Raw genomic sequence first — 13,094 nt, forward strand, 5'->3', positions numbered from 1 at the left:
CACTAACCTTCTCTTGCTTGAAGATAGGGTAATAATCCTACCCAAAGCTGTTGCCTTACAAGAGGAGAACTAGTTTCCTTAAAACAACTTCACCACCCATCACTGCCTCTATATCCCTAACTGGAATCTGTTTATATATTCCCCAATGGGAGCACACACAAAATCAGACCCAGGAAAAAATAAACACCAAAATATTTACATTTCTCTAATTTCTACCAGCGGGTTTCTGGAGAATATGGATGGAATAAATTCTAAGGCTATTAAACGAAGGAGAAGAGAATATAATATTGCATTGAACCAAAAATTTCACTCTGCATACACTTATCTGAAGAACTTAATTAATTAATTAATGTGCTAACTTGAGCAACTAGAAATAGTTCTGACAGGTGGCTTTGTTGGTTTACTAAACTAGGACTCAGTGGTGACCTATATGCAATATTTACATGACAAAACCTCCCTAGCATAAAACAGACCAAGGAATACAGAAACCTAGGCAGATAGAAAGGTTAGCATGGATTTACTATATATGATCCATCCCATTTCCCACTGTTTCTCAAGGGGTCAGACATTCATTTTCTTAAGCATTCAGAAATGCATTATTGTGGAGAGATCCAACATGATTGAAAAGCTCTGGTGTCTGCCCTCTGAAGACTAGAGAGATATCCCACTGACCCGAGTTCCCTAATTTCAATGGGAAACAGGATCTAAAGTGGCAGAGCCCAAATAACAGAGGAAAGATGAGTATATTTTAATGAAACAGGCAGAAGGAAAGAATGACAATCAGACAAGAATCTCTGTTTGGATAGGAATATTTGGTGGTAGTCAAAGATCTATGGTGTTCTTAGGAATTAAATAAATAGATTTATAAATTAATCTATATATCTAAAAAAAAAAAAAAAACTCTAGGAATCCAAAATGCCATTGTGGTACCTCTTGTCAAAGCAGGAAATTATGATGTCAGATGATATATAGAATTTTGATCTAGATTTGCCTTATAATATGTTCAGATGTCCATAGCTATTTCCTCAGCTCTAGAATATATAATTAAAATAGACTGGTAGACTTTCCACATTGACTCCCTGACCAATGGAATGAGACACCCAGAATATTAAACCAAAAGCAATACCACATTTTTAAGAAAATTGACAAAATTATTGTTATCATTAAAACTTTTAAAATGTAGTGATGATGATACCTACCAATTCCCAATACAACTTCCCATCTGTACAAAAGACAGATGGATGTGGAAGAATAACTGTAGATTATGATAAATTTAATTATGTGCAGATTCTAATTGCTTCTGCTGTTCTATATGTGGGATCTTCAGATATGGTCTAGGTGTGAAGCAAATCAATTCAGAAATTAGTTGTGCTCTTCATACCAACTATAAAGAAACACAAGAACAGTTTTCTTTTACCAGGAAGGGTCAGCAGTATACCTTCAGTTTTGGGTTATATCAACCCTCCTGCTCTTTGTAATCTAGTCTTCAAGGACCTTGATCACCTTGGCATTCCACAGATAAAATGTTAACAAACTAAGTGATATCTAACTAAATTTTATTTATTTTTTTTTAATTTTTATTTATTTTGAAAGAGAGATAGACAGTGGGGGGGGGGGCAGAGAGAGAGGGGGACAGAGAATCCCAAGCAGGCTCCACACTGGCATTGCACAGCCCAATGTGGGGCTCGAACCCATAAACTGTGAGACTATGACCTGAGACCAAGAGTCAGAGGCTTACCCCATGAGCCACTCAGGTGCCTGAACTAACTTTTAAAATACACTTGCTGACATGTTGTATTCTTTGGAGCTATTGAAATTCTCCAAAGGTTTGGTAGAAAGAAAAGCTACATGAGGTAGTAAATTGACAACTTTCTCTATTTTGTCCTTGAAAATTAATCTAATGTTTTTACCTCTTTACTGGTTAATTTTTGTAAATTATACTTTCTTACAAAATTATTATTTCATTCTTTTATAGCTTTCTTTTTTTAACCACTTTCATGGGCTGAGAGTTAAGTCTTCTACTACATGTATTTCTCTATCTTGTAGTTTTTGTTTAATGAAGTTGAGACATTTGGCTCATAGATATTCAACACTATATATTTTTATTGTGAATGGCTCTTTTTAACATTACAGAGTGTTCTTTGTCTCAGTTAATGCTTTTTGGCCAGAATTCTGCCTTGACTAATATCTTTTGACTCCAGCTTCCTTTTTGTTTGCCTTTGTCTTGTATAATTTGTTTTCCTTTTATTTTAAATCCTTCTAAATTACTTTGTTTTAGTTCTTTATCATGTATACTGTGATATTGTGATTTATGAGAAATGTATATTTGGTCTTTGTCCTGGTTCCTGGCTCAAAGCTCCTAAAACCCTTGGAATTTCCTGTGATAAGAGCAATAAAGGTGTCTTTTGTTTTGTTAATGAGGTGATTTTTGGAAAGTCCTTGGGTAACCTAAGGATGGGGGGGCTGGTTGCCAGGAAAACCACTCGTGTGATTAGAGGATTGGAACTTTCAGTACCCACCTCACCCCACCCCCATCTCTGGGGAGGAGGGAGGGGATGGAGATTGAATTCATTCACTAGTGGCCAAATGACTTAATCAATCATGCTTATGTAACAAAGCCTCCATAAAGGCTCCATAAAGGCTCCGAAAGGACTGGGTCCAGAGAGCTTCCAGGTTGGTGAACACATGGAGATTTGGGAAGAGTGGCACACCTGGAGAGGGCATGGAATCCTGTCCCCATATCTTTCCCTATGCAACTCTTCCATCTGGCTGTTCCTGCGTTATATCCTTTTATAATAAATTGGTGATTTAGTAATAAAAATGTTTCTCTTTGTTTTGTGAGCTCCTCCAGCAAATTAATCAAACCCAAGGAGGGAGTCTGTGGAAATTTTAATCTATAGCTAATTGCTCAGAAACACAGGTGGCAACCTGGGCTTGCAATTGACATCTGCGGGGGTGGGGGGGGTGGGGGGTGGGGGGGTGGTCAGTCTTGTAGGACTGACCACTTAACCTTTGGGATCTAATGCTATCTCTGGTAGATAGTATTGGTATTGAGTTAAATTGTAGGACACTCAGCTGGTGTTGGAAAATTCCTTGTTGATGTGGAGAAAGTCCCTCTCCCTCCCCACACACACGCATCCATACAAACACCATGTTGGAATTGGGGACCAGAACATTTAATGTATAAATATAGAGAAAGTATATCTATATACAGTATGTTGCTTTATTGAAAAATCCTTCTGAAACTATGTGAGTTATGTTCATTTATATTTATTGGTATGAAAGATATTTATGATCTTATTTCTATTGTATAATTTTATGTTGTTCTTTTACAGGTTTTTAAAGAGACGCAAAATAGTGGTCTCATTTCTTGTTTTATTTTTTATGTGTAGTTCTTCTAGTAATGATGAAGGTCTGTCTTTTTGTTCTAATCATTATTTTATAATTATGACTTTACATGATGTCTCTACTTATCTATGTCTTTTGACAGTAATTATCTCTACTTTGAGTAATGATAAAATAGTGTTCCATTTTATTTCTTCTCTACTTCCTAATTTTTGTTGTTAATATTAACTATATCAATATTTATATATTTGATACATCTATAATCATATTACTGGTTTTCTAGCTTTGAAGGATTCATTTAACTCCTAGCTAATCAGTGAACTTTGTAATCAGTGAACTTATCTTTCATGTTATTTCCTCCTTCTTGCCAATTTTAGTTAGCTGTCTCATTTCTACATATATAGGCATATACTTTCACATTCTGTTCTGTCACCATAAGCCCCACATTTGTTTGAGGCATGGTTTTATAGTTACATATGTTCAATGCTCAACAAAATAATGTCATGGATTATTTTGCCACAACTTCCCCAGCTTGTCTCTTGGTTTAAATTAATATTCCAGTAGTTTCCTCAAGAAAGGCTCATGGGAAACTATTCCTTGGTTTCTTACATATTCAAACTTGTTTATCTGAGGTCTTTATACTTGAAGGACATCTTGGTTGAATAAAAAAAAAAATCCTTGGCTCACAATTTCTTCCCTTGAGTATTTTGTAGCTCTTCCCCTCTGTCTGTTGGTGTGGAGAAATCTATGGACGGCTTGATTTTATTCCCCCTTACAAGTGTGTTGTTCTTTTTTATATTACTGACCAAAAGATTCCTTCTTTATCTTTAAAGTCCAAGTAATTTACTTGGCCATGTGACAATATTGAGTTTTCTGGTCAGTTTTTTTTTTTTTTCTTCCTGCATGGAATGTGCCCTCACATGTATAGATTCAAGTGGTATTTTTTGTTTTTTAAATCTCAAGAAAGCCTTTTTGAATTATATCTTGAACTTAGCTTCTGTTCCTTTGTTTTGATTTTATTTTTCAGCTACTGCAGTTATGCATCATTTAGATATCTATTTCCTGTCTTCTAGAATGCATTTTTCTCTCTAATCTTTTAAAATCCTTTCTTTGATTTTGCATGATTTTCTTCCTCTTTGCTCAGCTATTTTGGGGGGAGCTTTTATATGTATTTTTGTGTTTATGAATTACATGTCTCCTCTAGTTTTAATGAAGATAGAGAATGTGGTCTTTTTCTCATTAAAAAAATTTTTTTTTGTTAATTCTGAGCAATTTCCAAAGAGAGGTGGTGTCTTATGAAACCACATTTATAGAAGAAGGCCCTCTAAGTATTCATATTAAAATCAGTAACAAGATAAGCCTGCCCTCCATAACCACTGCTATTTAAAGTTTTACGGCAGATCTTTGTACACAGTGGAGTGAGAAAAAATGTCACAAAGATTGAAAAGGAAAAACTAAATGGTCATTACTCACAAATGCATGATTTTCTACACAGAAAACCCAAACTAATTCATTTATAAATTATTAAAATTAATAAGAATATAAAAGAAGCTAGATAAAATACCAAAAAAATTTTCAGTTTCATGTCTGTACCACAAAAACAACAGTAAAAAATGCAATTCAGAAAGTTTACAATAGCAGAAAAATATATAAGGTGCCTAGGAATAAGTCTTAAAAAATATAAAGGGACCAAAGACCTGTATGGAGAAAATCATAAAACTCTATAGAATCACAGTAAAGAGACCTAAGTAAAAGGGAGTCCTATGATCTTCATGGTTAAATGACTCAATATAAAGAGGTCAAACCTGCCCACATTGTGCTAAAGATTTAATATTATTAAAGTCATAGGCATGCCTGGAGATTAGAAGGAACTTGATAAATTAATACTAAAATGCAAATGGAGGCGAAAAGGGTCAATTAGAGCCAAGGCAGTCCTGAAGAAAAAATGAAAAGGGAAGGGTCTTGCCCTACAAATTATCAAGATATTACGAATTTACAGCAACATAGTACAGTGTGATACTGACATAGGGATAGACAATATCCAACAGAGACTGGAAACATGCCTATGTATATAAATTTGTTATATGACATTTCAATTCCAGACAGATTAAGACTTAAATGTGAAAGGACAACTCTTTCAAAAGTTAGAAGATAGCACAGGAGAATATCTATATGACTTTAAAATAAGGAATGACTTCCTAAATAAGATGTAACTATTAACTATAAAAGAAAAGATAGTAAATGCAACCACATAAAATTTTAAAAGCTCCACTCATCAAATGACATCATTAAAAGAGTTAAACAGTAAGGCACAAAACAGGGGAAGATCTTTGCAACACATTTAGCCAATAGGGCTTTTTCCAATAAATCAATAGAAAGAACAATCCACATAACAACATGGAAAAAGCAAATCACAGAAGACTACACACGGTATGTAAGCATTTTTGATAAAGCTCTAAAACAAACAAAAGAAAACAAAAAAATCTGTTTAGGGTGACATAAGTTTGGGATACAACATTTTTTTCAAGAAAGGGAAAATAAATAAGAAATGCAAATCAATATAGCAGTTACCTCTAAGAAGAGGAGATAGAAAGGGATAGAAGTGGGAGCATATAGATAAATAAATTCAATAGTATGGATCATTTTTAAGTTCTTTATTTGTATAATGCTTCCTGATACTTACAAGTGTTTAAAGAAATCCTTAAAGATTTTATGTATGCTTTATATCTTAAGTATATATTACTTATATCCTTCTTAAAATCAACCATATATAGATTTTTTTTTCCTTCGGAGACAGAGAGAGAGTGCACACCAGTGGGTAAGAGGGGCAGAGGAAGGCAGAGAGAGAGAATCAAGTAGGTCTCACTCTTAGCACAGAGCCGGCATGGGGCTCGATCCCGTGATTCTGGGATCATGACCTGAGCTGAATTCAAGAGTCAGATGCTTAACCAACCAAGCTACCTAGGCACTCCAAAATCAACTGTATTTTTGAATTATAATGTGTATACAGAAAAATGCATAAATCATTAAGTGTATAGGTCAGTAAGTTACAACAAAGTGATCACATACATATAACTACCACCGAGGTTAAGAAACAGAACATTATTACCACAAACCAAAAGCCTCTTTCTTATTGCCCTTACTTCCTGCCCAAATAACCAATCTCAAAGATTCTTCTGTATGTATGCAATCGTATATAAAATATATATACCCTAAAGAATTTTAAGCAAGGAGAGCATGTTTCTGCTGAAATCAACTATTTCTAGGAAAACTTTTTATTTTCAACCAGGTAAGAAATTGTATATAATGAAGAAGGAGAGGATACCTACCCTGCCTGCATATCTAACTACTATACCCTACTAGTCAGAGGAATGGTAAAAGATAATAGTTAGAGTCCCCTAACATTTCCTGAGAAACCATGATTGTAGTTTGGTGTCGGGAAAATCCTGAGATTAGGTCTAAAACCTTTCCTGCTTGAGAGCTCATCAATGTTTGAACACAACTATACTATGTCCCCCAATCTTCTCTTTTCTGAGCTATCTATGCTCTAGTTTCTTTAGCCATTCTTTATGCAAGTTCCATTTTTTATAGAACCTTACCATCTGGGTGTTTTCCTCTGGGCATATGGCAAATTGAAAATGTCTGTCTCAAAAACATGATGCCAAGAACTGAATCCAATATATCAGCTGTGCCCACTGCAGAATCCACTGGGACAGTTACCTTTTTGGCATTATGTGGTATTAATGTAGCATAAACTTACATTAACCCTATTTTTTATACCAGTCTTTCTTATATCCATGTTTGGCCTTGTCTCATTACATGATTGTCTGTCTTTGACAGTCACCTCCTAGGGTTTCTGTTTGGGAGATAAATCGGCATTGAATCCTAAATGTATATGGTGACTGCTATCCAATTTTAAAAAAATTAATCCCATGTATTATTTTGTTTTCACAAAGTCCCCTGAGAAAGGGCAAGAATTATTATTTCCATTCAAAAATTAGAGAAACTAAAAATCAGGAACATAGGCAACTTGCCCCAAATCAGGTTTATTAAGTGATAGATCCTACTCTTGAGCCAACATGTTTTGGATCCAGGGTTCTCTTCATTGAATGATACTGTCTTTCTTACACTAGATTGTTTTAGACTGATTAAACTTAGCTTTTAAAATCTCATTAACTATAAAGACCTAGAATGGAAAAATGTGTCCTGAGAATACCAAAATCAATCACTTTCATAAGTAAGTGCTAACAATATTGGTGATCCCAAGAATCATGCAGAGAGAATTACAAGAGACATTTTGATAGCATAAGTCACACAACACATGTGTCATGGAAAATAATTAGATCATCTTGGCTTCAATTTAGGAAATTGTCAAAGTTTTCACAACCCTCTTAACTTGTAATGCAACTCACATGCTGATGTTTCTATCCATTACAAATAAAGTAGACTCAGATTAGGCAATCTAGTTTGGGTTTACTGGAAGAAAGCCTGAAAAGTCACGCAACAGATTCCTCAGAGGCAGTTTTACAAGGAAAATGTGGGACAGGAGCAATGCTTTGAGGCTCGGTTAAAGGGCAAGTCTGTCTACAAGAAATGTAACAAATCAGACATTTCATATATCTCAATTTGGCACCTTTACAATAGATATACATTGAAAGATTGCAATGATCTTTGCGACTTTACCAGTCATCAGGGAACTAAAGGTTATGATAGGTGGTTCTTCAAATTAAAGAAATTTAACTCAAAAACTAAATAGGACTAATTGAAAAGAAGCTTAATGTACTAAGATGGGCAACAAATAAAAACTACAAAGATCCTCCCAATATACCTGGATAAAAGTGATGTAAAGAGAGGACAGAAGACCAGTGGAATCCTAAGGTCCAGAAAACAAACAAGAAACTAAAATACACTGGGATAGTTCCATATAGCTCTGAGCTCTAAGTTCCAATAGCTCGAATATATTACACTGTCCTTGTTCATCAAAAATGAGCCTGCATAGTAAGTAGTGTAAGCATTATATAATTGAATAAGAATTGGCATAGACAGTCATGGATGGTATCAGATCTGTATTCAAAAAGTGACTTCTGGAAGCTGTAATTATTGAAAGAACAAACAACTGAAGGCAGTTTGGAAACTTTTATCTCAGAAAGACTGACCAGGTCCTACACCAAGGAAACAGCCTGTCCTGTGAGGCCGCCTACCTTTGCCAGCAGCGCTCATTCATTGCAATTCTCCTCTTCCAAGTTTTTTTTTTCCCCTAGTATTATCAGCAAGTCTATAAGCCCGATTTTCAAGTTTATAACTTCTTTTTTAAAAACCTTAAGAGGCTAAACAGAGATTACAACATATGTTGTCTTAACCCAAACCTCCTCCAGTAGGCACAATGGCTAAATATAAAATTAGGCTTGAAACTCCATCAAATCTAGCTTCACAAAACAGATCTGACATTTTGCTCCTAGAAAAATGGATTACTTCATCTTGTTTTTACATTTTGCAAATTCTCATTAAAAAGCAGAAACAGAAATATTTTGATTAGCTCCCTAAAAATGAGAATTTTCCGTTAATGAACGTGTTCTCATTCTCATGGCTAGAAAGAGTGGTCCAAGAGAACAAGAATACAAGTTTGGATGCATCAGCTCCATTCTCATTGAGTTTCCTACTTGGTTCGAAATGTAAATACACTCCAGCTTATTAACTCAAGCCCTCCCTGTACATGTTTTCATATGCCTAGAGGAAACCAGCAGAGTCAGGACTCAGCCAGGACTTACATCTGTGAGGTCGGAGCAATTCACATACACTGAGCATTCAGAGAAGGCCGAGGGATCTATTTCCCCATCAATGCCAGGAGCACTGGCAGATTCTGTTTAGCACCAGTAGGACTGCCTGGACCCCTGAGAAGTCCCACTTCATTAAGACATTAGGTCCTAACATACCAAGGAAAGCTTCCTAAATTCATATGTATTGAGAATGAAATGAGGATTTCCTCCCTGAGACATGCTGAAAACCGCTTTCAACTCCCTTTTGTGTACAGCAGCCTGCACTGCGTAGTGTCAGCCCAGCCTCGCTAACTCGGTTAGAGGGAGGGCCAATAACAACACTCAGCTGATTATAAAAGAAAGGGAAAAGACTGAACGATTATAGAATTCTTATAATGTGCATAGTGTTATTATGGCACCCTGCCCAGGGCTCATCAAAGATAAATGAGGTTTGAAGAGTGGATTTTTTTTTTTATGTTAAACTTAATAGACATTCCCTTTCTTTCTTTCTTTCTTTTTTTTTAAACTGGCAAGGGAATGGAAAAGACATCAAAGCAGTTTTCCTATAAATCTATACGAAAATGAATTTCAGAGTCAACTTTTCTGCTTTTATTACTTATGGTGTTTTTATTTTTTTGGAAGCTGAAAGGGAACATAATTCAGTGCCTTTCAAATTGCTTTGGAGAAATATAATAAATCCCATATATATGGAAAAGTTTATAGGGTTTGGGTTTTATTTTTTTGCTAAATATATACAACTCTGAGATCTTTCTCTGATATTAAGATTGTTTCCAAAAAATTTTCTTCCAAGTTTTTTCATACATATTTCACTAGATTTCCTAGACATTTAGTAATTTGTAATTCTGAAGCCCAATGACAAGACACAAGGTTTAGTACTTTGACCATGTGAAGCTGTTGCCTTTTCTAAGCTGCTACTCCTAAAATCCTCATCCAGGCTTTAAAAGACAATAGCAATCTCACATTTTTGTTTCTATGGCTAAGAATTTTGATGGAAATAGGAAGGGGGAGAGTGTCCATTAATATTGCAACATCAGTCTCTGAATGTGCTCCTTGTGTGTGAAATTATATTTTTATGACACTTCTCTGGTTTTCTTTGAATCAGCTCGATTGAAAATCATCTTGAACCCAATTTTTATCCAGTAACTGCCTCTCAATACACATTACTCTTGTAAGTGTTAAAGATTTGTTGGTTCAGCTTTTCAGGCAAGGCTATTTGAATGCACGAGGGGGTTGCCAGAGAGTTCTTATGGCTACGTCAAAGTTAAACAAATCCAAAGTTGCTGGGTTCCATCAGCGTTTAAATCTCCATTGCAAAACCAGTGCTTTAAGAGGAAGTTCAAAGTTCACAGTCCAAAAAAGGAACTTAGCACTAGTGACATAGTGGTTAGATCCAAATTAATAAGTCAAAGTGTTTGTGGATTTGAAGAAAAGTTTCTTTGAGCGAAAGGTAGCTTCAGAGCCTAGATAAATCTTCTGAATCCTAGGGAAGGATCCTAATTGCTCCTCTGACTGTCTGAACACTGGGTTCATCATTTTATAAATGGCTCACCATGAAAAAAAAAAAAAGGAAATACCAGTTACTAGACACATAGAATTAATACCTGAAATCATGAGCTTTCCTTTATCTGTTGGACCCAAGAGGATTCTGTGTGTGCTGATTGAAGGAACCATGGGTCAGAGACAAACATTTTCCCAACTGTTCTTCATTTACCTGAATTGCAATTGCCTTACTGAGCGAGAGGTAGGAAATAATAGACATGGGTAAGAACATAGTAAAGAACTCCAGTGCTTTATATCAGACACCAAATCATTAGCATAAGACAGATACCTTTAAATAGGTGTTAAAGAATTGAAAAACATGTATCCTTTTGAAAGTCTACCTTTCTTAAGTGTGCAGAAAAAGTTGGCAGCCATTCAATGGTGTGAATGGTAGTGAAACTATCCCAGATTTAGAACACATATGGCTGCATATATGGCTCACAGGACCCTTCCTAGTGGACTAGACCAATGTTTCTCAACCTTGGCTAAACATTGGAACTGCCTAGGGATGTTGTGACCCAATGGTTCAGTGTTGGAGAGGGGTATATTTTTAAAACTCTTGTGCATAAAGAACTAAACAGATTGGAAATAGTATAGAAAAATTTCAAATTTTTTTATTGTTTATTTATTTACTTTGAGAGAGAGAGAGAGTAGGGAAGGGGCAGGGAGAGAGGGAGGGAGAGAATTCCAAGCAGGCTCCGCTGATGCAGGGTTCAGTCTCACAAACTGGAGACCATGACCTGAGCCAAAATCAAGAGTTGGACGTTTAACTGACTGAGCCACCCAGGCACCCAAAAACTTCAATTTTTTCACATTTAAAATATAATGTGTACAGGCTCCTACCACTTCATCACACAAAATAGCATCCCTCTCAAAGAATGGATGGTTTTCCCAAGTGCATGGAAACAGTGATTGCAGTAGTAATCTGGTAAAGAGTAGGAGAATTTGGGGCACCTGGGTGGCGCAGTCGGTTAAGCGTCCGACTTCAGCCAGGTCACGATCTCGCGGTCCGTGAGTTCGAGCCCTGCGTCAGGCTCTGGGCTGATGGCTCGGAGCCTGGAGCCTGTTTCCGATTCTGTGTCTCCCTCTCTCTCTGCCCCTCCCCCGTTCATGCTATGTCTCTCTCTGTCCCAAAAATAAATAAAAAAACGTTGAAAAAAAATTTTAAAAAAGAGTAGGAGAATTTCTCCTTTTCATATAATCTCCACCGCATGTAGCAATGTTATGAAATTTAATCCACTAAATTAGATAGGCAGAGAAAAGACATTGCCTTAATTGTGTCTATAGCTCCCTTCAGGACAACATCGTCTAGTTAATAGGAAAAAATAGGTATTTAGTAGAAGTTTAAGCTCAGTTTGATTCAATAATCAAAGTAGTCTTCTCAGATAGTATTGTCTTTCTTGAACAAAACCAAAAAGCACTTAATTTCACAGATGTCCTCCTTATTCCCTGCTTCTTTGCCCAAAATGCTGATTGAGAATATATGGTATGCAGCCTGTGTCCTACTGACATGAGACAAGGGTGGAGGGAAACTCTAGTATCATATAGTTCCCAAGACTACATGGATAGCATCATCTAGCCTCTGGAAGGATAGCCATGTCTACTGTTCATTAGCTACCCTACTTGTTTTGTGCTCACCCCTGGCTAGTGACTACTTTGATGTGGCTTTGGTCAACTCCCTCATGCTGACTTGGCTTCCATCCATCCTTGATTTCTGCAGGTTCTTGGGAATGTGCCGCATGGCCCATCCAAACTTACAGCTTCATAATCCACCCTTATCCTCTTCTGATGGTTCAACTCACTCTGCCATACTTTTTAGAAGGAAGCAATCCTTCCATCTCTTCATTTTCTTCCCGGGTAATAGATAATTTGATATTAAAGGTATGTTGGAATAAAATAGAATAGCATTCAAATATACTCGATACTTGGAAGACTCTAATTTCATTACTTGGCTGCAAGCTTTCCTCACTCATCGCTCACTTTGTCCTCTCTTGCTTTTTTTTTTTTTTTAACTTCTCTCTCTTCTTTCCCTAGAAGTCTGAGGATATAAAAGCTAGTTAGAGTTTTTCCCATCGGTTAGGTAAAGAAGCAAAAACAGATTGCATCAGCTCTTGTTTTTCTTACTTCCAGGGTCAAAGCACCATGTCAGGATAAACCCACAAGAGATTTGCCTGCTTGAAACCCCAGTCTATTATAAGAGGAGTGAAAGCTTTTTGAAGGAAAGTGAACAAAGTTAGAAATGCACCACAAGTTACCATATAGTTGACCCATCTGGATATTTAAAATTTTTTTTTTTTTTTTTTTTTTTTTTTGACCCATCTGGATATTTAAAATTATCTATTTAGACATGGGGGTGGGAATTGATAGTTATTTTCTAAAAATACTCTTTGGGGCAGGGGAGAAGCAGAATTTGTAAAATTGGACACAAAAATT

Source organism: Neofelis nebulosa, chromosome 7 (genome assembly GCF_028018385.1).
Source record: "Neofelis nebulosa isolate mNeoNeb1 chromosome 7, mNeoNeb1.pri, whole genome shotgun sequence".
Lineage (NCBI taxonomy): Eukaryota > Metazoa > Chordata > Mammalia > Carnivora > Felidae > Neofelis > Neofelis nebulosa.